Here is a 27,251-nt window from a genome sequence, read left to right on the forward strand (position 1 = left end):
GAGGATAGTGCAAACAGGAGCAGAGGGCCCCAGGAGCACGTGGAGCAAGACAGGTGGAATGTGCACGATCCTGATGGATGTGGCTGCATTTGCTCTAAGACCAGTTCTTATGTAATTACTAGGCAAAACATTTAGGCATTGGTCACTGCAGGACAGGTCCTCGGAAGCTTAGTTGCATACCAGGAGCCCTAAAATAGCTGTGACACTTCAAAGCTGCTGCAGAACACCTGCAAAGAGCATGAGATACCGGGCCAGAGAGGCAGGACCAAATGGCCACATCCAAGTGTCCCTGGAAAAGTAGAAAGAAAATGGGTTTTCTTCCCCCGGGAAGCAGCTCCGATCACCACCTACAGCTGCTTCGGCTGTGCACCTGTGAGGCCCTGAGTTTGTTCTCCTGTGCCACTTTTAAAAAAGGAAAGTTGCTTAGGCTGTCAGTTTAAGCTCAATGCCACCAGTCCTGCAATTCTGCCCCCCACCACAGAGCAGCAGCACCTCAGGTAACAATCCCAGACCCAACAAACCCCCAAATGGTGACATGGTATGTTCTGGATAAGACCTAGCATTCCTCCCACCTCACGGAGCTCCTGGTGTCTTGGAATTGCTCTCTGCGCAGCTGACCACCCCCGGCTGGTGCCACACCTGGCCCACCTCGGCTTTGCCAACCCACTAAACTGAGAGCACAAAGCTTAGGGCGCTCTGAGCCTGACCCCTCTCTTGGGATTTCATGGAGGACGTTAAAATTAAACTGCTTTGCCCAGCATTCTGGCTCTTGGAAGCAGAGGGTCAGTGCCGCCTCATTAGTAAGTAAACTAATCCGGACCTTGGCCGGCAGCAGGATCTGGCTCCCACCATTCAAATGGACTCAAGATGGTGAGTCCCCGTGCCAAAGTACTGATTGGTTCCCACATAACCCTCAGCCAAGGCTTCCAAACAATCCTCAGCGACACAGCGCTGCTTCCTGAGCATACTGAAAATCCTGTAAAAAGAAAATAAAAAGAAGCTAGCTCTGCCTAAGCGATTCAGCATTTGTTTGCTGCCTTTTTTGATAAGGAAATGTGCAGAGCGGAGTGAGTGCCTTCGCCAGGGGCCAAGGAACGCCACGGAAACTTGGAACAAAGCCCAGAAACTGCATCCAAAGGGGCGAGAATGTGGAAAGGACAAGCTTAGCATCCTGCTGGAGGGCCAGGAGCTGTCATCTGCGCGCAGAGAGGCCTCAAAGACCCATGGAGAGGTCTGCAAAGAGGAACCCCTGGTTCTAGTCAGAAGTTGGTATGTGTGCGCCTTTTCCAGAGAGAATTTCTTCTCTCTCATCGGATTCTCAAAGTGATGCAGGATGCAGAGCCAAGGAGGAAGCTGAGAGACAGAATTCAAAGCTTTGGAAACAAGTGGGAAGCCTGCTTTGCATGTCAGACTTCTCTGATTAAAATCGTGATGTTTTAGAGTAATTCGCCCTCTGTGGCTAGACTCACGATTCTCCAGCCAAGCCCACCACCCTCCATTTCACTGTTCGCCCAGAACTTCCTCCAAGTCAGGCAAACTAGTGCTTGCTCTCCTCATAGCAGCCCTGGTGTCCGTCACTGATCTGATGGGAGAGCACCTTTGACTTTAACACCAGAGAAACTTTTTGTCTTTTTCTGAGGTCCCTTAGGCTGCCTGCGAGGGGACGGGGGACTCCAGGATCAGAGCTGAAGGACTTAATCTCCCTGCTCCACCATGCAGTTGCCCTACTTTGCATCTCAAAAGAGTGCCACATTGGTCAGAGCCAAATCCCCCAATAATCAACCACCTCATCACCTGGGTATACCCTACTCCTATGTCCATGCTTCTACTTAATTTCCTTTCTCCTTGCACATAATAGAGATTTCTTTAGTGAAACCACTAGTGTCTTCTTTCCACCTTTCCAGTCTTCACCTCCTGCTTGATTTCATCCTTAACATACATAATAGTTCAGTAGGAGGCGCACTTGCCGAGTGACTTTGTACATGAGAGAGACGTGCTGCAACCAGGCACCATATAATTCAAACCCTTGGCCACGGTGGAATTCTCATCTAATAAACATGAGGGCAATTTCACAAGAAATTAGTACAAAGAAGATGCAGACTGTATCATAAGAGATATGCATGTGAATGCTCCCGGGGTATAATCAAACCCAGTGAGGTTACCCCTTGGTGGGTGTGAAGCCAGGAGATTAAAGAGCAGAGAAAGGTTTATTACTTGCAGCAAGTAAGGAGTGTACTGGGGATAATTCCCAAAGAGTCTCTCCCCGCAACAAAGAAAACAAGGGCTTTTATTGGAGAGACTTATTTATACAGGAGAGATGCCTCATCACAGGCAGAGGCAGGCACATTCCTGAGCATGCTCAGTTGGAAGTCACATGTCTTCAAACATGGCATGTTTAAAAATGGTGCCCAGAACACCTCCTGGTAGGGCGTGTGGTGTCACGATGGGCTAAGTTCACCTCACCTCACTTCGAGGAGTGTGTCATGTCAGGGTGATTCCAGGGTTGGACTGACACCCTATAGGTTTCTGTGGAAGGCCTCATCTGAAACAAAACAATGACAGAGAAAAAAAGAAAGGACAGCAGTTGTTTAAAGGAGCAGCGGCATCCTCCACGGGTGCTTTCCCCTGAGCCTACCTGCACGGTGGCTTACCCAGGATCCCAGAGGAAGGAACATCCAGGTCGATACTGTGAAATAAATATTTGGTCTTCATCTTGTTTTCTTTCACAGAGCTCCTAAACCGCTTGTCATCTCCAGAGACAAAAGTGTCTTTCTAGTCTTTCGTATGGTAATGAGGTAAGTGGTATGCGCCTGGTGGGTGGCCTGGGGGCTGGGGTTGGAAAGCCTGAAGACAGGAGCGACCCAGCAGGATGGCTGGATTAGAGGGCTGGACTTCAGTCCCACTCTTCAACTTCCAGGGGGACAGGGGCTGAAAGAGCAGCGATGACAATGGCCAATGGTTGATCAGTCGTGACTGTAATGAAGTCTCTATCACAGGACAGGGTTCCTGGGCGCACTGGATAGCTCAGCGTTGGCAGCTCTGATGGGTCAGTAGAGCGCAGGCCCCTTCAGGCTCCATGCCTCACCCTGCACCTCCCTTCCATCTGGCTTTGCTCATCTGTACCTGTTCTAACACCTATCATAATAAATGGGTAAAAGTGAGTACCATTAGCCCTCCGTGACCACAGGTGCCACACGTTCTGACTCAACCAACCACACATCAGAAATATTCGAAAAACATTTACATCTATGCCGGGCATGAACAGACTGTTTCTCTTATTATTCCCTAAACAATACACTACAGCAGCTATTTACATAGAATTTCCATTACACTAGGTATCATAAGTGTGGTTTAAAGAACGTGGGAGCAGGATGTGCATAGGTTATATGCAAATGCTACAGCACTCTGTATGAAGGATTGGAGCCTCTGCAGACGTGGAGATCATCAGGGGTCCTGGAACCCGTCCACTGGGCACCAAAGGACAATTACAACACATTTCTCTGAGCTCCGTGAGCCTCTCTGGCAAATTAATCTAACGCAAGGAGGGGGTCCTGGGAGTTCCCAGTTGAAAGCCATTAATCAAAAGCACAGGAGACCAACTTGAACTTGTGACTCGTACCTGAAGTGGGGGCACTATAGGGGAGACAGAGCGTACAACCTGAGATGCTACCTCCAGGTAGGTACTGTCAGAACTGAACAGAATAAGAGGGCAGCCAACTGGTATCAGCCAGAGAATTGCTCAGTGTTTGTGAAAAAGAATCCCCACGCATCAGGTGCTAGAAGTGTTCTGCGGAGTGGTCAGTAGGGGGAAAGCACTCCTGTGTGCACCCCCTTCAACCATCAACGCTTGACCGTAATAAACACAGAGTTAACTGAGGAACGCTCCAGTAAGGTCTTCCCCGTAGGACGTTCTCCCACAACTAGCACTTGGCCTCTCAAGACTGTCACTGGGGGTGTAAATCCTTGTAACCTGCGTAAAGCACATTCTCTACTGTCCACCCGCCTCAACGTGTGAACTCATGACTCCTTTCACACAGGGTCTCTTTGCGCCTCCATTTCATGTGGGTGTTTTGCTTTCCCTGCCATCCCTAAAGGCCAGGGCTGCCCAGACTAGTTCTCTGAGCCCCTGCCTGACCCTAGGTATGAGTGATCTGAGCCATTTCCCTCCCCACTGGGCTGTCAAAGGCCACCTCTGTGCTGATTCCCTCTTCCACCCAGGCTCCACCCCCTCCCAGGCCCTCCAATGGCCCTGCCTGTTGGGCTTTGTTTGGGAGACACATCTCAAACTCAGTCTCTTCAAGGCTCAGCAGGTTTTCTTTCCCCACCAAAGCTTGCTTCCTCTCCCTGGGGATAGATGGCGGCTCAAACTGGACACCCCATTGTCTCCCATGACCCTGCAGCGTTCCTCGGGGCTCCTGACTAGTCTGTCACCCGGTTTCAGACTCCATCTGTTATAACACAGGGCATCATGCATCTGCTCCCACCCCACCTTCATCTGAGACCTGAGGTGAATTCCATGTCACTCTCCACTAATGTCCATGGCATCCTCGTGATGGCTCCCTTGCCCTGGGTCAGACTCTCTCAAATCTATCTCCAACTGATTGCCAGAAGAATCTTTCCAAAACATTATTTATTTACACTGCCCTTTTCCAACTTAAAACCCATCCACATGTCCACAAGGATCAAAATTCAAGCTTCTTAAAATGATTGACAAAGGCACCATGACTGACCATCTACACCCCACACCCTCAGCCCCCTCTGGCTTCCTGGTCAAGCCAGGTATCCTCATCCACCTTGCTCTCTCCTTGGCTTCCCCTGCCCCATCCCCCGTGGAAGATCCAGGCCAGGGCTCCTCCTGCTGCGTTCCTCCCTGCAGCATCCTGTCTGTGCTCTTTTGCATGAAGTGGGAACCTCATTCTGTCTCCCCTCCGCCCACTCTCACTCCACATCCACCGTACAGTCCACGCCATGACCTCCCACACCCCAGCAGGTCTGTGGTTGGCAGACACTCAGGAGCAGAGCGACTTCATCCTGTTCCTGGACTCCCCACAAGGAAAGTGGTGGGATAGGGTTGCTGCCCTCTAGGGTCTCGGACGCTTTCTTGTGTACATCCAAGTGGATTACCACATCCTATAAATGCCATATATGGGGCGGAAGTCCGACTTCTGAGTAACCACAATATTGTCTCACGTCAACCGGGGGTTCTCAAGGATTGTTCCTGATGGGTAGTGAAGCCCCTGGCCTACAAATCCATCTTAGAATCTAGGGCTTGACTAATTTAGAAGATATTCAATATCCATTTCTGCCCAAATTTAGCTATAACTTGTTGAATGTTGAATATACACCAGGCACTATTTTAAATACTTTTCTAATACCTTCTTTAATCTTTACGACAACTCCATGAGAAAAACAATTACTATGAATAATATTCTCGTTTTTATACTTGAGAACACCAAGTCAGAGTGTGGTCAAATAAATCTTCCACCACAGCATGGCACTTATGGGAGAAGGGGTGCAGTCCCCGCCCTCGGGGTCCACGGCCCCTGGAGTCCCCGAGCTCAGCCCCTGCTCTGCCCAGGGTGCCACTCTTGTGTGTAGCTCCATAGTTGCCAGTTTTACTATTTTTTTTTTAATTTTATTTTTTTATTGGTTATTCAAAACATTACAAAGATTGCAGAATCACATCGGTTACACATCCACATTTTTACATAATACCATAATAGTAACTGTTGTATTCTGCTACCTTTCCTAGAGGATAGGAAAGGTAGCAGTTTTACTATTTTTATGCAATATTTCAACAAACATTTTTTTCATGTGCTCAGAAACCCACAAAGTAGCTGTGTGTTCACATTCCAAATAAAACAGAAAATAAGTGATGTTGTAAAAGCCCGTATATGTACTACACTTGTTTGCTGTTTGTGATATTACAAAGTAACATATCCATTTTACTAAAATTATCCCCTTGAATTCCCGTAACAAAGTCCTGGCTTATCTTCTTTCTCCCCATGTTTCAAATATGTTGAATCCTATTTATTCTCCTTTTTATAACGATGATGTAAAGTTGCAAGACTCCTCTTTGGAAATGATAAAAATGTTCCCTAAAAAATCATCAAAGTTAGCTTGCATAATTTGTTTTAGTAAAAAGTCTTATACTTTTTTATTCAATTATAGATCAAAGGATAGAGACATCTTTTTAGAATGGGTAAAAATCTGTCTTATAGCAGGATAAGTTATCCACTTCATGGAGACACATTATCAATTAGTAAAGACATTAATTAATTAATCAATTAATTAATTAATGTTCCCTATCCCATCTCCTTTGGAAGATCTACGTAACTAAGGTTTTAGTAAATATATAACATATATGCACGGGAGATTTGAGCAAAAATGTCAGTTTTGAAAAATTAAGTTGACAGGTGCCAATCACATGAACAAGAATTGTTCATGCAAAAATTGTAGCTTCAAAACATGGTCCTCCTGATGAACACAGTCCTTGCATTTTCTTTGCACCTACAACATGTTGGGTTCCCAGAAGTGTCCTCCAGTTGGGGAGCTTTGCACCTGTTGTGCAAGAGAAGTAAACACAGGATTCCTTCTTCCAAACCTGGAGGCAGGCGGTTGGCCCTTCACCGCACGGAGACGACTCCTCCAACCCACCGGCCCAGTAAGCTGAGTTGAAATGCTGCTGGGAACACTCCCAGGAGTCACAGGAGTAGAGAATTAAGACCCGCAGGGATGGTTGAGAATGTCCCATCCAGTGCCATCAGGTCAGAGAAACCAGCACAGTAGGAAATGAGCTCCGTGCCACCGCGTGACAAGCACAGGGACTAACCCGGGACTCGAGCCCTCCTTGCCGAGGGACTCTCCTGCCACTCCAGAAAGGCAGAGCACAGCCGACTTAGAGCTCTGTCACAGCATCCAGCCCTGCAGTCCCCTGGCCCCTCGCTCCTTGCTAAGGCGTTGAGTCATTTGATTTCAAAAAATAAACCCTAGGCCCAGGCCCAGGCGAAGTCACAAAGGAGGCAATTAAAATCACTCGGGCTTTGCGTCCACCATCCACTCCCAGGCAATGTCAGAGGTGCCTCACCTGATTTCACAGAAGCCGGGCTCACCTGCCACAGAGCCTTCTTGCTGCCTCCTAATAATTAGCTCCTGGGAGACCTGCGTCTGGTTGGGCCAACCCTGCCTGAAACCGCCTCTGTAAAGACTCCCCCAGGCTTCCAGGACAGTTTTGTTCAACTTTTATTTAAAGCCGTCTCCCTCTAGCAGCTCATTTTTCCCTGGTCTCCTGAGTGGCCCCTGCAGGCAGACTTCATCATCAATGAAACGCGCACCGATCAACAACTTTGAGCAGATGACAAAACCTAAGTGCGTCTGATGTGCGGTGGACACGGAGGAGGCAGAGAGCTTGAGAGAGGGCAGAGTCTCCCACAGCTGTTACAGAAATAGCAGAGCCAATTAAGATTCCAGCTGCAGAGAGACAGAGATACAATCTGGAGCAATAATGACTCTGGACTGTGGATTTTAGGAAAACAGATTTGCCTTTTACTCCCAGGTTCGGCGATAAAGATTGCGAGCAGGGCTGGTCAGCTGGCAGCCCTAGCAGGGCTGGTCAGCTGGCAGCCTGCCTGGTCCTGCAGAATCCTCCCCACACCCGTGCAGGGTCCGGACGGGCAAAGCACCTTTTCATCCTTCTGCTGCTCCGGCTACTCTTCTCCAGTGAGGTCAAAGAGCTTGTCTCAAATAGTTCTCCAGGGAAGAATTAGCCTTCGTAAGAAGAGAAAATTGGAGGAAAAATCACATCTCCAGAAACGTGGCGGCAGCGTGGGAGCGTGGTGGGAACTTCTCTGTGGATAGGAGCAAACTGCCACCAGGAAGCCAGTCAGTGTCCCAGGCCTCGTGTGCCTTAGCATGCACATCTTCAAGTCAAGGGCTGCCATCAGCACACCCCAGGGCATGAGGCCCTGTCTTCTTTATTTGTTCATTTTTTTTTTTTTTTTAAGATACCAGCTTATTAAAATAATGAAAAGAAGTCAGGTGCGGCCATGCACGCTTGTAATTCCAGTGAGTCAGGAGGCTGAGGCAGGAGAATCACAGGTTCAATCAAGCCTCAGCAACTTAGGGAGGCCCTAAGAAACTTAGAGATCCTGCTGCTAGATAGATAGATAGATAGATAGATAGATAGATAGATAGATAGATAATAGGGCTGGGGCTGGGGATGTGGCTTAGTGATTAAGAGTCCTGGGTTCAAATCCTGGTACTAAATAATAATAATGAAAACGATAATTAGCAAGACAGCAGTCATCACCTCGTTCTATTTGAGCTCTTGATTCTCTTGCCCTGTTCCTTAGGCATTCCTGAAGCACATTGACTTTTCCATATATTCCTCTAATGTCTGTATCCGTCTTACTGGGGGGAAACTTCAAGAACACAAAAGACCTATCCCTTTGGTTTTAGGAAACGATGAAGCCAAAGAGTCTTGACTGACAGAAAGTGTTTTCTTTGTTGTTTTTATACTTTGTTTTGATTTTCTTTTGTTAGAAGCAACCTCAAAAATCCTTTTATTGTAACTCTTATCACCTTTTTAATTTTCATTTGCCAGTCTCCAGATTACAAATGCTACCTCCTCACTGGGCTGCAAAGGATGAAAATGTGCTTTGCACTTCTGGACCCTGCTTGGGTGTGGGGAGGATTCTGCAGAACCAGGCAGAAACCCTCTTTGGGTGTGGGGACTTCAGTGACATGGGCTTATTGTGCTTCCTTTCTGCCCACTTTGATGCACTTTCCAAAAGTCTTCCCGGCTGCCCCACCCGGACTGCACTCTGGTTTTATTCCTAGAAGTTTCTTCTGAGGCTGAATCACTGTTGCTGGCTTCCTGCCCTTGGGCTGCAAGAGACCCAGCTCCTTCCAGCTCACCCCATTCTGTGAGCTGGGTGACATGGCTTCAGACCCACGCCCTGTTTGGTATTGGAGCCAGGGAGGGCACAGTGCTGTCCAACCCCCTCCCCCCTTTGTGGGAGAGCAAGCAGCACTTCTATCATTCCTGCAAACTGCTGAGCTCAACTAGCACCACCTCAGTCCACGGCAGTGCCACCCTCAGAGCTGCTACCTTGCCAGCATCGGTGTTCCCCTTGATTCTTCCTCCCTAAAGGGTTGTCTCATAAGCTGATTATCTCACTCCCAAAACATATGCTGTTTAAGTGCCTTTGTTCCCACTGCTTCAGCTGGCTCCTGCTGATGTCATCTTGCCTGGACTCCGTGGCCCCTGAGGTCCCACTCACTGAGACAGCCACTCAGCCCTGTACCATTCCCTCATTTGCATATGAGTCAAATCAAGCCATGCCCTTACGCCACAAAACCTTTCTGCATCTTCCCATTATCTTTAGAAGGAATTCAAAGTCCAGTGGTGACCCTCAAAGCCTCTGTCTGGTGCCTTTAGTGCCCTCTCCTGTCACTCACCTGCTGACCTCTACAGTCTAGACACACCCACCTCATTTTCCCCTTAATACCTCAGGGTTCTTGGTCTGCAGGATTCTGTACCACCCTTCGTTACAGGGAGCTCTCTCAAGTTAGCAGGTTGTGCGACATCCTTCAAGTGTTCAGTAGTGTCCTGTTTCCCTCATGCATTGGCCAGACCACAGTATGCCTAGGAGTTTGCTCCCAGAGGATCATGGTTGGAAGTGTGAGAACCACAGACAGGGACGTTTGGTACTCGGCAGGCACCATTTCGTCTTTGGTGTGGTTGTTGCTATTGGCTGTGAGCTCCCAGGTTCCTAGGCATGAGTTCTGCCCTGGTATCTACATGCCCGTAAAGGTTTGGACTGACTGTGCCTACCTGTCATTGCCATAAGATGTGAACAGTGTTCACACCTAACTCGACCCCCAGGCACCATCCCTCACTGCTCATAGGAAGTTCTCAGCACAGCTCACAGGGATAATCCCTGCAACTATTAACAGGGCAGCTCAAAGCTGTTTCTCTTAGTGATAAGGCCAGGTGCTTGTACTGTCTCCATGCCAGGAGCACAGATGATGTTTTTAAGGTAACTGTGGACCTAGCCAGTGGCAAGGATATGGATGCTATGACCTCCTCAAATGGTCTAGTTCTGACATTCTTGACGGGTGGGTCTTTATTTTGCAAGTTAAGAAAGATAGATCCAAAACAATCATTAATTTGCATAATATGATATGCAAAGAGTGCCAGAGAAAAGATGTGAGCTCAAGATCTCTGGATTCTTCTAAGCATTCTGCTTCCTCCCTATGGATTGCCTCAGTGACTACGAACAAATGGAGGAGTGCGATTTGGTTAAAAAAAAAAAAAAAGGAGGAAGACGCCATTTATCAAAAGAGAGTACATATTGGAACATCCCTGAGCTACGAGTCTTCCTGTTGGTCTTGCAAGGAACAGATAAGGCTCCAGGTGTGGATGGAAAAGGCCCTTCTCCGCCAGGTGGTGGGGGTGTGGAGAGGCGCCGTCTCGGTGGGAAGCCGCCCTACAGTGCAGAGTGGGAAATGATGAGCACACAGGAGCGCCTACTGCGTGTTGCCTGGGGTGTGGGAAGAGGCTAGAAACTACCCACTGACTCAGTGAGGCCAGGACCAGGAAAAGCAGGCTTGCACACAGCACAGCGTGTGCGACTTCGGAAGGCATTTCTGGAACATCACAAGGCTGTGGGGACAGATGAAGGACAGGAGGATAAAACATACTTGTGCTTTAGTCCTCATGGAAAAGTTCCCGGAGGAGATGAGGTGGAGAACAGGCCAGCAAGGAACAAGTGGCTCCAGCCGCACTGGATGTGCCACCGAGGTGAGTGGAAAATCAGTTTGCATTCATTTTGTCACTTCATCTTATGCATGTTAGCTGTACAAAAATGAAAATCCACAATGCTTACAGAGAGCAGAAAATAAGGCCACTCAGTAATGGCCAAGGGGACGCCTCGGTGCTGCTAAGGCTGTGGGTCTGCTCCCCATCTGGCACCTGAGAGAAGCCGGCTGTCAACCGCAGGTGGACATGAACACCTCTCGTTCTTGGCTCTTGCCCTTGTTTTTTGTCCTGCCATCTCCGACTGTACAGAAGTTTTGTGGTTTTTAACAACTACTCTCTGTCGAAAATCAACATGTGCATCGGTCAGAATTGATACACACATCACACCTCGTAGATTCTTGTAAACTGTCTCCTAAATTTCATTGATGGGTGAATAGATAAAGAAAATGTACTATACACATAGGATGCAGAATTATTTGACCATAGAAAGATATCTTCTAATGTCCACGAACCTACTTTACCAGTCTTCTCCAACATAAGTCGTACAATAAGTATTTTCTTAGAAACTGTCTCAAAATATTCCTGAGCAGCAAGCCATGTATATGTCACTATAGCAAATCCATGGCTGCAGGAAGAGATCCTGAATGTTTCCTTCTCTTAGGGCTAAATGGACCTCCACTCTACACATAAGCCACGTCTTCTTTATCAGCGCCTCTGTTGGTGGATATGTGTGTAGGAATCCAACCTTGGTGTGAATCGTGCTGCATGCACGTGAGAATGCAGACAGTTCTGTCCAATCCCAGCCTCAATCCTTTGGGATACAACAGAGATGAACCTGGAGAACATTAGGTTAAGAGAAATAGGCCAAGCACAGAAAGACAGATTCTGCATTGTTCTACTTATGCAAAGCATGTAAAGTAGTCAACTTAAAGAAACCATAGAATGTGGTTGACAGCAGTCAAGGAGGGAAGAGGAAAGTTCTGTTCAACAGAGAGAAAGTTCCAGTTACAGAAAATGGATATTTAAAGATGAGCTGTGCAACACCATGCCCGTAGCTAACGATACCCATTGTGCACTTTAAAATGTGTTGGGAGGATGCAGTTCATGGTCAGTGCTGACAACAGGGTCTGAAAGAACAGAACGGAGGATATCGTGAGTGAATGAGCTAGAGAGAGCCCCACACAGAGTGACCTACATCCACACTGTACTCTCCATTCCCAAAAAACCTGTGCTTGAAACATGCTCGTAATACTTTGAGCTTAGAGAGTTCAGAAGAAACTGAAATGTACGGAACACATCGTGCATTGCGTGCTACAGTTTCCTTTAACAGTAATGCAACCACTGACCAGGACTCGGGAACTTTGTCAAGCTCAACTCCAACGGGCAAAATAACTGTGTACCTGAATGATTAAAACATAAAAAGGTAAATATATCTAGTTCCTACAGCATCATTACCTCTCCAAGATAATCACAAGGAAGGATTCCTCTCAGATAGGAAAAGACTGGGATTACATTCTGGTGATATTTTGATCAAAAGACAAGTTTCTCCAAGTGGAATGCCAGCCCGAGTCTGCTGGCCGAATGGACGGAGCCCTGCTGACAGCTCACAGTGGCTGTGGGCTGATGGGGCCACCTCTGTTTTCTAGGTGGTCGCTCTCTCTAGATACACTTCAGCACCTAAGAAATAGACTGCCTGGCCTCAGCTGCCGTGACAACAAGTAGAAACATCCCATAAACAGAGAAGCATCACAGACTATGAGAACGGAAAAGCCGTCGTCCTGAGAAGTTAGATCCAGAGGGATCATAAATTACTCATCCACCCAAGAACTAACCCAAATGACTGGGGAGGGAACCCGGATGCTGATGGCTTTTCCTAGGTGACTTCATGACTGTTACTAAATGATTCATATTAGTAACTATTAAATAGATCAGTATTACTCTCTGTGACATACATCAGGAAATTCAGTACAGGGAGACTTAATTCTTAGACCCAGGTAATTTATTTTTCTAAAAGTGCAGATATAAAAAGTTACCCGATTAAATAAGATGGAAATTGATAAGTGTGATTTCGATGTTTCAAATTCTACTTAAATTAAGAGAAAGAGGTTAGCTTCACTGTGTCAACCACATTTCTAAGATGCCTTATCCCAACCTTTCACTTAAAAATCTCATTAGAGAGATCATTCCTTTGATATACTTTAGAGATTCAAAACACTCAGGAAAGTTAACAAAAACCATCCAGCTCCTAAGGGTAGGGACTAAAAACAAAGGATCTGGGTATGAAAATCTAAGAGTGCCCTGGAAGAATCCAGTTATTTCTTAGGATGGAACAGAAAGAAGTGGAATGGCAGAAAGCCCCTGTGCAGCAGGAGCAGGAGCAGAGGAGCTGTCCAACAAGGCCTGGAAGGAGGAAGAAATTTTCTGGAACAAAAGTCATGCATCCTTTGTGACTGCGTGGAACTTAACATCTGGAAAAAAATGGAAGCATCTGTTTCCATTGTATCTGTACGAAAAGAAAGAAAGGAAAGGAAGGAAAGGAAAGGCTTAGAAGCACAATAAAAAGAAGCAAAAAGTAAAATTAAGCCATGGGGAAAACCAACAGAATTGCTCAGCCGCTGAGCAGATCTATAGTGACTCCCGTATTGTGTCCGTGTCTGTGAAATGATCCGTTGCTGTGAGCTTCATCTGGGGTGCAACCAGACGTGCTGAAAGGCACCGAAATGAGGCCACTCCACATCATGTGGAAGCTCCTGTTGGCTTTCACCGAGAACAAAAATGAAGGAATTTACAAGACCAACATTTATGGACGATAACTGAGACAAAAACAGTTTCCAAACGAGTAAAATTGAATCTTTGCTATCAAGAGCTTAGGAAGAATTTAAGAAAGACCTAATGAACAATTTGCAATGCAACTGACATTCATTTTGAGATACCATGCCCAAAATGAATTATGCACCTGGAAAAAATAATGTGCAATCCTATCTAGAACACGGAACAGTTGTTGGCATCTACTAAATGTGTTGCATTGAAGTGAGCTTAATGGTGCTCTCCTGCTTGAGATCCCATCAACAGAAAAAATAATCCTGCTCTAATGGGCCATAGATCTGTTCCCTAAAATTATAAAAATGTAAACAGCTAAAAATTGGTGTCAGAAACATGCTGACTAAAGTGTTTTGAGATGGCAGATCAAGAAACAAGTTAACCTTTTATAATTCAAGAAACATGAATTTATTTTTTTTAAATTGTGGATGCTTGCAAAATGATCACCCAAAAAATGAACCAAACTTAGCAGTGTTAAGTTACCCACTTTTCAGACTTTTATTTGCACTGGAAATATGAAGAAATTAAAACCTTGATCCTTGCCCTCAAGGATCACGCTGTTTAGTAATGCATTCATAAATGAGAACCTTAGAATTCTGACACCAACAACATGTGGGTGAACCTTGAGATTACCCCATGTGAAATAAGACAGACATAAAGAGACAGATGTGGTGTGGTTCTGCTCGTACGAGGTACCTACAGTCATCAAATTCAGAGAGACAAAATATAACGGTGTTTGCCGGGGACTAGAGGGGCAGCAGGGTTCCGAGTTCAATAGCTATAGAGGTTCAGTTTCAGAAGATAGAGGCAGTTTTGGAGATGGACACTAGTGATAGGTGCACAATATTGTCAGCAAACACCCAACTGTGAGTGTTAATGCCTCTACTCTGTATACTGTGTGTATCTGTGTCCATTAGATAGACTAATTTTCATATACACACATATGCATACATATACACACACATATATTCAGTATATATGTGCAATTATAACGAGTTGATATCCTGAACTAGAAAATTTACTCCATAATAGAAGTAACTCATAAAAAAATGCTGATTTTAAAATCGAAATACTGATTTGAATAAAAATGTATTTTTCATTTACAACTTGTCCTCCTTTCTCCTTTTAAAAATGACTTGAAAGTCAGTTAAGGAAAGAAACTGAGTAGAAGTACTTTCAAGTTTCTATCTTCAAATGATATATTTTTTGAAAAGTAGTTATATATGAGTAATATAAAAAATCACACATATGTAATAGAGCATATGTGATATAATGTATCCTATATATATAATGGAGTCTTCATGAACAAATACAAGTAAATAATTCTCAAAAATACTTTTAAATAAAACTAGAGAGGAGAAAATAAAGCGGAATGTGTGATTTGAACGACTTTTAACATTTAGCTTTGACACCTACCTTCCGTTGAAGTGCAGACGCTGAGAGAGCCTGGGAGTCCCCCCAGCTCTTCCAGGATGTGTGGGTCAAATGGCACAACTCATTGCCTCTCAGGGGTCAGGCAGAGGATGTTTCTGTTCTCCTGTGTGAACTAGTCCGGATTTAAAGGCAGGGTGGAAGGAAGGAAGGAGAGAAAGAGGGAAGATAAAACAAAGACAGACATCACTGGGAACATGGAGTAGCAATTGCCTCTAAAAAGTCTCCTCTCCATAAAAGCAATGAGAAGGCTTGAAAATCAGGAAAATCAACTTGAGCTCCTGAAATTAACCGGAGGCTTTCAACAATGGACGGAGGATTTGTGCAGGAAAAATACCTGAATGTCAGTAAGAACGGGGGCATTTTTGTGGCATTTTAACTTATCCTAAACCCATCACCTTTTCTTGGCCCCACGGTACCCTAGAAAAGGAACAGCCCACACTACGGTGAAAGCCAGCAGCCAGGCAGCACTGGGGGGTCAGCTCAAGGTTGAGGCCTTCCCCAGTGCCCAGCCTCAGAAGTCTGTCATTATGTGACCTGTCTGTCAGTTCCCTGGAAACCCCATTCAAAGCATTTTTCAGGGCTCAGAGCTCTCTCACTGCCAATAGCCATTTACCCAACGTTGTTTGATGAAAATTTTTAAATCAGCACCAATGGTTGCCTGAGGCATCCAGGGTGACAATAAAATAAGAGTTGAGGCAAACAGAAAGCACTACAAAAGGTAAAAAGAAGGCTGGGAGTGACATGTCCATAGAGAGCTTTGAAACTACTGAAGATGCTCCTGGGATCTCAGAGGTTATGTGCACACACCTGAGAAATACATGAGCTTAGAATAGAGCTGAGAGGGGGCTGGGGCTGCAGCCCAGGGGAAGGATGATGCCCGGTTCAACCCCCAGAACTGGAAAAGGAAATGCCAACAGGGCACTAAGCTCTTCTGCTGAGGGGCAGAACAAGCAGGAGGTAAAGGTGAGGCAGAGCTGCAAAGTTCATAGAGCACTAAAGGGTGTTCCAAGACATAGAAGCCCCTCGGGAAAGACACAGAGACGTAAAGATCTCGAACTTAAGAAACACCTGCCTGATTATTAACTGACCATTAAACTAACCATGAAGAGAATTCAGTGGCCACACATGTCAATTTTAAACGTTATTTAAATGTCCAGTTTTTCACAAGAAATAGTGACACAAGCCATATGCAGAGTGACATACACATATGCAGAGTGAAAACATGCTCAATAGAAATGTCCCTTCAATGAGTCAAGTTGGAAACAGTCCACAGAAGTCTAGATGGTGGACCAACCAGACCAAAGACTTTAGATCAGCCATTATAAATCATTCCACAGAACTCAAGAGAACACTGCCTACAGAACAATGATGAGTCACCAACTAGAGAATATCAGTGAGCCGGCAGGAATTCCCAAAAGAGCCAAATACAAACTCAGGAGTGGAAATTGACAATTCATTACAGGAGCTTAAAATAAGACTTGGGCAGGGAAAAGAATGGGAGTTTTAGAAGGAGAGAAGAAAAAGAGGTAGAAGGATTATTTACCAAAGTAATACCTAAATGCTTTCAAACTTTATGAAAAATGTTAATACAATCCAATAATTGAAAAAGGTCCACTTCCATATGCATAATAGTCACTTCCGAAAGACAAAAAAGATAATTTTGAAAAGAGCTAGATAAGTGACTTATCATATAAAAGAGACTCTCAAAAAGATAAATAGCTATTTCTTATCAGAAACCTTACAGGACAAAAGATAGTGATATGGCATATTCAAACTTCTGGGAGAGAGGAGATGGAGACGTGAACCTAGAGTTCTATACCCAGTCAAGTTAACCTTGAGAATGGAGAAAGTAAGACATTCCCTAATGAACCAAAATGGACAGAATTTTTGCTAGAAAAATGCCCTTAAGATAAATAGTAAAGGAATCCACGTGAAGAAATCAAAAGAACTTTTAAAGGTACATGCATAGGAAGAGATAAAATATGCATACACTTTTTTCTTGTTCCTAACACTTTTGCTCTCCTCTCTGATTTAAAAAATAGTGAAAATAGTGAAGCCATACTCACCTCTGTAAGCATACAATGTACAGAGGTTTAAAAGTTTAATAGCAACAGCACAAATGAGGGAGGAAGGTAATAGAATACATATAGCAAAGTTTTTCTATAACACTAAAACTAAGTTGGTACTAACTCAATAGAGATTGTTATAAATTAGTATGCTAATTGTAATCCCAATGGAAATCACTAATAACATTACTCAAAAAGCACCAGAGTAATAAAATAATTAAATGGCATGTTAAAATATTTATTTAAGTCAAAAGAAGGCAATAATGTAGAAATAGTAGACTGAAAAATCTTAAGTCATAGAGAAAACAAATATCAAAAAGGCAGATGTAAATCTTGCCATATCATTAATTACATTAAATGTAAATGGATTAAAAACTTCAATTAAGACAGAAATTGGAAAATTAATTGAAAATGGAAAGTCCAACTTTCCAATCAAGATACAGTTTAGATTCAAAGGCAAAAATGCTTTGAAAAATAAAAAGTTCAAAAATATATGTCTGAAATCAATAACCAAAAGATTGACGTAGTGCTTATGCTAATAGCAGGCAACAAAGACTTTAACACAAAATGCATTATAGATAGAAAGTATATAAAATCACCATTTTATAAAAGAATGTTTACAGCAAAAAGTAATAAAAATTATACATGCATTTAACAACTAAACGGCAGAGCTCCAAAACAAACCCTTACATTTATGATCAACTGATTTTAAAAAATGATGCCATGAAAATTCAATGGGGGAATCACAACTTTTTTAACAAGCAAAGTGGGACATCTGCAAAAGGATGTCCACGTACAAAGGAATGAAGCTGACACTTTCCTCACACCTAATATAAGAATGAAAGCTATAAACTCTTAGAAGAAAAATCAACATCTTCATAACCTTGGATAAAGTAGTGGTTTCATCGCTAAGACACTAAAAGACAAGCAATAAAGAAAAGTATATAAGTTGAACTTAATCAAACTTACAAACTTTTACACCTAAAAGCATAGAGTCAAGAAAATGAAAATAAAACACAAAAGAGGAAACATACTGGCCAATCATCTCTCTCATAAAAGACCATTATGTCTGTCTTATTAAGACCGTTGTGTATGTGACGTATCATGTGATATTATTATAAGTGTATACCTAGGGACGTGGGTACACATATATTTTAAACTCTTACAATGCAATAACAAAAGAAACCTATTCAAATATACAGAATGAATTTAATAGACATTTCTCCAAAGTTTTATGGATGAGAGACACATGAAAATATGGTGTCATTACTCTTCATTCAGAAAATGTGAACCAAAGCCAGTGACCTAGTACTTGATGCCCACTGAGATGGCTCTGATCAAAGAGAGGAAGACTAACAGAACAATTAAAATGTAGAGCAACAGACCCTCCTGCGATGCTCCCGGGAACGCCAATGCAGTCCTTTTGGAAAGCAGTTTGACAGTTACAGGAATGAGCTCCCTTGGACTAGCAATGCCAAGCCTGGGTTTAGAAAGCAAAAGGATTAAAAGTAGAGGTCCACACATAAATTTGTAAATAAGTATTCATGGGAGCATTATTCAGAATAGCCAGAAAAAAAAAAAAAAAACTGAAGCGTCCATCATTGAAAAACAGATAAAACCATACATCCATACAAAGGAGTCTTAGCTAATAAAAAGTGAATGACAAGATGGACGGATCTTTAAGATATTACGGCCCAGTGAAATAAGTCAGACGCTTAAGGCCTCCTGTTCAACTTGGCTGTGTTTGAAATGCCAAGGATAGGCGAATCCATAAAGAGAAAATCTACATTAGCACTCCCCAGGGGTGGGGGAGGCAGGGCTGAGTCGGTGAGCACAGGCATGTAGGCCCCGGGAATGCGTTTCTCTCTCACCCAAGCAAAATGTCAAATTCCACTATTAATATCATGTTGCTTAACAAAAGAAAAGTCAAAAACTACTGCCCCTAACACATTTTCTTGCTCTTTCTTTTCTTTGTCCAGCGTTGTTGGGTTTTGGGATCACCACCAGGGCCTCCACCGCTCCTCCTTGGGAGTTGTGGGCATCAGTCATTTCTATTCCTTAAGGCAAAGTCAGGCCTAGAGCAGCTCTCTGCACAAGGTAGGGCTTCTTGGTCCTCCCCGTGTGGTTTCAGGGTGGAAATAAAGTGGCTTGGCATGTGCCACTGCCGACACTGGCCACAGGCAGGGTCAGACACACAGCTTAGGAAGTGAAATGAAAAAGGAGAGAAATAGGCAGGACTTCCACTCTCCCAGGAGCTGGGGGTGCAGAACTGCTTTATGAGGTGCAAATCATACACCCGACTTTGCCTCTTGTCCTTGTTCCAGGGACTGGTATGCACATCTAGTGGCATCTTGAGGCCATGTTACAATTTAAGATAATTTGTAATTAAGAAATACTTAAATATACAGGAAGTACATCCATTAATTTAATAAGCCCATACATAGTCTCCCTTCTTAGAGGTAAAATACCATCACACTTGTTGAGACAGTTTTTAAAGGACTAAAATCTAATAAATGCCCTGAGTGTTCCCTTATGTGGGGTTTCCTTGATCCCATTGTCTTTCCTTCCCAGAAGTGAAGAAAGGGGATTATCCTGACTCAGCATTTATTATGTCTACACACGTCCTTATAGTTTTTATGGTGGTATGCAGGTGATGCACAAGTACCTATTTCCCTAACAACACAGGGAAGCTCCTAGCACCTAAACTTCTGCTACTAACTTTTTCATGTTCCTTCATATTTTTTAACAAGTCATTCTATTTTACAAATGTAGCTCTGGTTCTTGGATGTTTATTGCTATTTGATTCAATTTTATGAGTATGCCATGATTTTATCTACTTATTACTCTGTTCATGAATTTTTCTTTTTTCTGCTGTTTTTTTTTTCTGTTTGCTTTATTACTTTTGTTTTGCTTTGCCTGTATAATTGTTTTTTGCTGTTATGAGCACACGGCTATGAACCCTCTCTGTTTTGCCTTATTATGAACTTCAGAGACCACTTCTTGAGGAGAGTCCTAGGAGCTCAGGTGTCCACAAACTCCGTACACCTGGTTCCTCATCTGCAGGGCCTCAGATGACCTCCTGTATCCCTGAGCCCCATCCCTCAAGCTGCTCTTCTGTCCCTCTGTGTCCCCTTGTCCAAATCACAGGGGGATGTATTCCCTTAGTGATGCAGAACAGGAAGAATCCTGTAGCAGAGCCATACTAAAGCCTTAGGCATCCCTGGCATAAGCCCCAGGTCCAGGCCTATACCTGTCCTTAGGCAGTCCAGGCAGGGTGGACCCGTGTGGAGCCACCATTCTCCATGGTGTGCCGGGGACCAGCTTCACACTTTCCAGAGAAAGTGTCCCTAAACTGATCCATCATACTCGGAGCCATGCTTTGTTAGATCTATAATATATGTGGAAGTGAAATGTTTGGAACCATAGCAATATGAAGATTGAAAGGGGAAAGGAGTTACTGTACTTTAAGAATTTTGGTTCATTGGGTGGTAGAGATGCAGTTTTTAATGTGCAGATAAGTTCAAGTCACAGGTGGTATTGTGTCAATTACCCACCAACAGAAGGATACCACCCCACAAGTATTCTGAAGAGTTAATAGATTAAAGAAGTAATTGAAATTGATTATAATAAAGAAGAGGATATTCTATACAGGAACAAAGAACAAATTAGACCAATTTTTAAAATAAAGAGCAGAGCATCACACCCAAATCCAACCACATTAATAATCCACTAAATGTAAAGGGATTAAGCATAAATTGAGGCAGAGATGGTTGAATGGAACAACAACAACGAAAACAAAACTAAGATACTAATATGAATCTATAGGAGACACACTTAGAAGGACAGATCAAATTGAAGTGGAAAAAGGGGATACACAGTATGAAGAGATGCTTCACAAAAACAGTTTCATAACCAATCCACTAAGAAGGTGCAGACTACAGCAGGCCAATGCAAAGTAAAAAACAGTGATATCCAGTGTGACCCCCAGGAGTCACTACAGACCAGCCACGTCAGGCGTTGGCAAGTCACGGGGCTCCCGAGGTTGCTGGCAACTCAAGAACTGCACAAGACTGCTCCACGGTGTCTAATGGGGCCAACCCCAGGTCCAGCGGAGGACCTAGAGATCCGCCCGCTGTGTAAAGGTCCCAGAGCCACAATGGTCTCCATAGGCACGTGCATCTGAAGTCTACCTCGGCGTCAGAGTAAGCAGCCAGCACTTCTGCTCCTGTACTTCTGAAGCGTTCTGTTCTTTCCCTAGACCACCCTCACCTCGGCGGATGCCTCCTCAGCATTGAGCAGCGAACACAGACCGTCCTAACCAGGTCCAGGTCGCCCCTCCAGCCTGCTGCCTCCCTCCGGCTTCCATGCCCCCCCCCCCCGTGCTCTCCACGCCAGTGACCTTTGCAATTCCCATCGTCTTTCCTCACCCTCCAGTTTCCGTTTTAAACTCTTCGAATTTTTGCATAAACATGGTCTTTAGTTCTCGGAAGTAAAAAAAAAAAAAAAAAAAAAAAAATCAGCATTTCTGGATGTTAACCTACTCCAGATTAAAAACAAATAAAAAAATCTCAGGTCCCATTGTTCCCTGGAGTCAGAATGTGGCAGGGTCAGACCCGGCAATCTGCCTTCACTGCGGCAGACTCGGACACCCAAAGCAAGAACATGACAAACGGGGACAGTGGAAGTCCCGAGTCCATTCCCCTCTGCTGAGAAAACAGGGGGTGGGGCAGACGCACCCGAGAACAGGACCTCCCACGGCAAGCCCAGAGAGGAGCCCTCTTGTGGTCCCCTCGCCCGCGTCCCAAGAGCGCATTGTTCGCCAAACACCATGCAGACCTGTGACGGCCACCTGACGTTCCTGTCGTTCCAGGCTTCGGGAGTGCACATGCAAAGGAAGTAACTTACCACGACGTGTCTCCTCTGGCTCAGAAGAAAACAGTAGTGTTCTTCCCAGGTCTTCGGAACTGTGGCTCACAGCCAAGGCCGCTAACTGAGCCTAATGTTGCAAAAATCTATAAGCCATTAACTCTATTCATATTAAGTACATAAATATCAATTTGGATGCCCTGTTCTTCTTCCCCAGTCCCAACCCTCGACTGGAACTAAACAGAGAAGACTGCCCCTCCCCAGTGTCCTCTGGCCAGGAGTGGGGTTCTTCTGAAGGGTCAGCTGGGCCCCTTCCCGTTGAAACAATCAGGAAGCAGGTGGCTTCTGGAGGCGCTGAGCTCCCTGAAGGTCCAGAGGGAAGATCTGCTGGCCCAGAGGCCACGCCCAGCCTCTGGTCACAGGTCTCCCACATCCCATCCCTGGCTCGGGGATAGCCACCCGCCGGCCAGGGCTTCCTTCTGCTGGCTCAGTAACCGGCTTCCACACCTCGCCTGGCACCTGCCACCTGGTCTGGGAGCAGGCACTTTCTCTCATCCTGAAGGCTCCCAAAGCCCACTTTCTCTCCCCCTTTAACAGGGCTTGTCTCCCGCGGCAGAGACCCGAGGCCAGAGGCAGCATCCCGCTTGGTCCTTACCCGTACTCCTGTTTCTAGTTCTCTGTTCTGGACGTTCCTCATTCTACCAATAAAACTGGAACCAGACTCCCCCCCAGCCTTCTCAGGGCTCCCTTCCATACAGACATTTACAAATGTACACCTCTAAACAAGTTCCCGGTTAGCCCTGTGGGTGACGGTGGAGCTGTGCAGCCTTCCCAGTCATTCTGTTACCAAGACCTAATCACACAGACGGTATCTTTTTCTCATAAATGAATGAGAGATAAGATGGTTTTGTTTATATGTGTGATTGAAAATGTGGGGCTGCTTGTAATTTATTTCTGAAATCTACTCTGGTTCCAGAAGATGATCTTTTAATATTGATTCTTATAGTTTACTGGGTCTTAATTTTGGCTTAGCAGATAATCTTATAAATGTCCTTTGCCTTGTTCATACAGTGATTGTCAAGTGCAGGGATCTGAGTTTTCAAGGTGCAAAATGGTAGAATGATTAAATTAAGTTAGAGACTCTAAATCTTAATGCCCACATTTACCAGCTGGGATCTTGGATGAGTTACTTCACTCTCTATGCCCAAATTAGCACACCTGATAAACATCCAGCATTAGATATTTAGATATCTAATAGATATAGATTATTAGATATTACACAAGGTTTAAATGCCTTACACAAACACATGGACTTAAGTCTATTGGTCAAACAAGTATTCTTTATCCTTAAGATTCATTGCGTTTTATTTACCAGTTACTGAGGTAGATGTTTTAAAATCACTTCTTATGATGTTAATTCAGTCTTATTTCTTCCTAAAAACAAATCCCAAACAAGGATAGAGGTTCCAGTGCTTTGCTTGGGAGGCAATCCTGAAAAGCATTGTGGGTGAGTGGACAAGTGGGTCAGCAGAGGGAGGGCACCGATGCACTTGTGTTAATTAGTAAAACTGCATGAGTTAATGTTGCCACATGGGCCATTCTCTCTGGAGACTGAATAATGACTGACCCCAATGATACTCACATCCTAACCTTTGGAACTTGTGGCTGTCACTTTATGTGGCCAAAAAGAAAACTTGGAGATATGCTGTCAGGGAATGAGACAGGAGTGGGTTCCCCTGGGTCAACCAGGTGGACCTGGGGTGTTCTTTCTTAGAGGGCCAGGGGGGTTCTAGGGATGAACCCAGGGCAGTTTACCACTAGGCTACATCCCCAGTCTTTTAAAAAATTTAATTTTGAGACAGGGTCTAGCTAAGTGGCCAAGCCTGGCCTTGAACTTGAAATCCTCCCGCTCAGCCTCCCAAGTCGCTGGGGTCCAGGTATGTACCACTGCTCAGGACTTGGGCTGTAAGAGGTAGACTCACTGCGGACAGAGAGGAGGGAAGGTGACCTCGGGGAAGGCAGGGGTTGGAGTGGTGCGGCCATGTCCAAGGAGGGCCAGTGGCCACCCAAAGCCAACAGAATAACCCTGAGGACCCCAATAGCCATCTCCACCCACCTCCCTCCTCTTCTATTAAAAAAAGAGAGAATGAAATAAAGAAGTTTTTAATCTTCAGATTGTAGTCACACTTGTACCACTTTCTCTGTGATCTTCATCTAGTATTTTAGTTCACCTATTCTTAAAATCTAAAATTGATAGGACTTTTAATTCTCCCTGACTGAATTTCGACTTACTAAACTGTGTCTGCACTTCATTGTTAATTACTAAGGCTTGGTTCCACCTCCTGCTTTGGGGGTTCATACTTTTCTTCTTTAATATTTCTTATGAGAGTTTCTGAGTAGTCCATTCTCTGTCTTTAAAAAAATATTTTTTTCTTCCTTCCTCAAAGACAGGAAGGCTCCCTTCCAGGCAGGGAGACTGATGTGGGCCAGTTCACTCTCTGAACAGCAGGTCTTTCCCCTCTCTCCCTCCTTCAAACTAAAACATGCTTAAATAAATATGTATATGCACATACGTAAACATCCACCTGCATAAATATGCATGTTATATGCATACCCTTTCATGAACATGTATGTGAACCTGTGTGTGCATCCATACACATATATATACGTAATACATATACAAATAAATAAGTGTGCATATACATACACATATGTATACATACACAAATATGTACATGTATGAACACGTAGCATAAATACCTGTCTATATTTACATAAACCATAAATATGGTGTAAACATGGTCCTGTTTCCTCAGTCACTGTTCACCCAAAGGGCTCCATTTGCTCATATTGGTGCACTGAACCCTCGTGGCCGGTGGAATTGTCACCAGAAGACAGATCTGTCTAGAAGCAGGCCCTAAGGAGTTCCCCAAGAGGAATGTGGTAGTGGGGGATCAACTTAGGAGCAGGGGTGTCCTTGACATACTGAGGTAGAGAATTTCACCATGTGTCAGTAGAGACACAGAGATTTATTTAGGAAATTAAGGAATACTCATTCAAGGGAGAACACGGGCCATCTTGGGAATGAATGGCGGGTTCGGTTTTCCTTGGTCTTCTCTTAAAGGACCTGAGGGTGGGGTGGGCTTGGGAAGGTGGGGGAGATGACACCCCTCTGGGCATTCTCAGAGTCCTCCAGCTTATACAGTCCCTGCTATCTGGTAAACAGATATGTTTGGAAGGTCCCCTACATTTCAGGTTTCTAAAAAAATGTTCTATCCTTTTTACTTCATCTATCAGTGGACTGACTAACAGTGCACAGGGTAATTATCATCAGTGAGTAAATCTACAGGTTAACATCAAGGTTCGAAGATTTCCTGGACATTTGGAAGTGACAGGCCTGGGAGAGAGACTGGTGTGGAGGGTGACAGGCCTGGGAAGCTCTGCAGAACCTCAGACTAAAATCATATTTCTCTGTCCTTCCTTTATGTCTCCTTCTGACCTGTTTTCAAATATTTTCTGTTCTATTTCAGTATCATGGGAGATGTCTGGTCTCCAAGCTCCTGAGACCCTCAGACTTCCCTGAATGCTGAGAGTGACTGGAACGTCCTTTGTCCTAATGACGCTGTTCCCGCTAGCCCCTAGATAGCACCAGGAGGGCAATGGTTGCCAGAAAGATGAAGTCCAGGTTATAAGCTTGGAGCTCGCTGTCCAGCCCCCAATCTCTGGGGACAGAGAGGAGCTGGCAACTGAGTCAAGTGCCAAGGACGGATGCTTTCGTCCAGCATGCCTGTGAGATGACGCTTCCACAGGACTCTCAGCAGCAGGGTTTGGAGCTCAGGGCTGGGGCCCAGGGCCAGCCACAGGGCTGACAGGCCTCTGCAGAGGGTGTGACGCCATTCCCTTCAGATCCCCCTTAACAGTCAACCGATGAGCCGGAGCAAAGCTCTTCCTGAGTGCTGGGAGTTATTCAAGGACATCACCCATGGGGAGGGATCCTGGGAACCTCTGATAGTAGTCAGAGCTAAGCGTGGCCAGGGACTTTGTGCTTGGTATCTGAGCAAGGGGTATCTGGGGGGCTGTGCCCTTGTACTGTGGAGTCTGTGCTCGGTGTCAGAATGGAATTGAGTTGTCAGATGCCCAGCTGGATCCAAGAATCAGAGTTGGCTGGTGTGGAGACGCCCCACCTGAACCCCTGAGCAGGTCCTGCAAAGACAGCAGGAAGCCGGGAGGAGGAGTTTGCAGCATGAGCAGAGGCTGGGCCATGGGATGGACCCACAGGTGACCTGAAGTACCAGGAAAGGCTGCTGTTCTGACCCCACAATTGCATGCATAGCCCAAGTATTTGCTGCAGCAGGTACAAAAATTAGAAAATTATCTAAGACTCCAGAATCTGGTTTGATTCCTTTGGCTATGGCCACACAGTTTTAAGGAGGGTCTTCAAATAGAGCTCGCATGGCTGTCTCCTCCTGGGTATCTGCATCCCACGAAGATTTGCACCTTTTTATGTGTTTTTATGGAATAAAATTTCATACATTTCTTTGAAATGTCACATAGTTGTATCCCTCTGTCTGGTGAATAACAGGTTCATAAATATCAAAGAATTACTTTCATTTCAAATAAAATGTTGGTATTAAGACTTAAGAATCCCTGATGCCAAGGTACCCCAGCAGAGAAGTTAACCGTTGCTATGTGAGAATGTGTAGTCTCGGGAGAAAAAGGGGAACAATCACAACATGATGAGAAAATTGTGAGGCAATGTGCTCAAGGTCACGGGCAAAGTCAGGCAGCTGCATCGGGACTAAGCCAGAGAGCAACGTGTGCGTAGAACCACTCTAAAACAGAAAATAAAATACATTTGTGAACTTTAAAAATCATTTGACGAAATAATTTAAGATGCTTTAGAGTCCATGGTACTGTGGTTTGATACATCTATTCTCAAGGTGTAAAATACTATTTTTTTTTTAAAGTAGCTAAGAACTCAGTAAATTTTCCCTACATAAAGGCCAAATCCTTTATTGAATTATTGGTTTCATTAGGGATTTCCCAATGTAGCTATGTTTTTCCACCAGACAAAATAATTTATCAGTTGAGGACATTATATATGTGAAATCTGTAGGGTATAAAGTGTTAAGACTGTGGTACAAACTCAATGTTTGTGTTCCTAAGATTCATATGTTGAACCTGATCCTCCAGGTGATGGTATGGGGAGGTGGGGGCTGAGGGCGTGATTGGGTCGTGACAGTGGAGTATCATTGACAGGACCGGTGCCCTCAGACACAGCCCAGAGAGCCCCCTGCCCCCTT

The sequence above is a fragment of the Callospermophilus lateralis genome, chromosome 4 (genome assembly GCF_048772815.1).
Source record: "Callospermophilus lateralis isolate mCalLat2 chromosome 4, mCalLat2.hap1, whole genome shotgun sequence".
In the NCBI taxonomy this organism is placed as follows: domain Eukaryota; kingdom Metazoa; phylum Chordata; class Mammalia; order Rodentia; family Sciuridae; genus Callospermophilus; species Callospermophilus lateralis.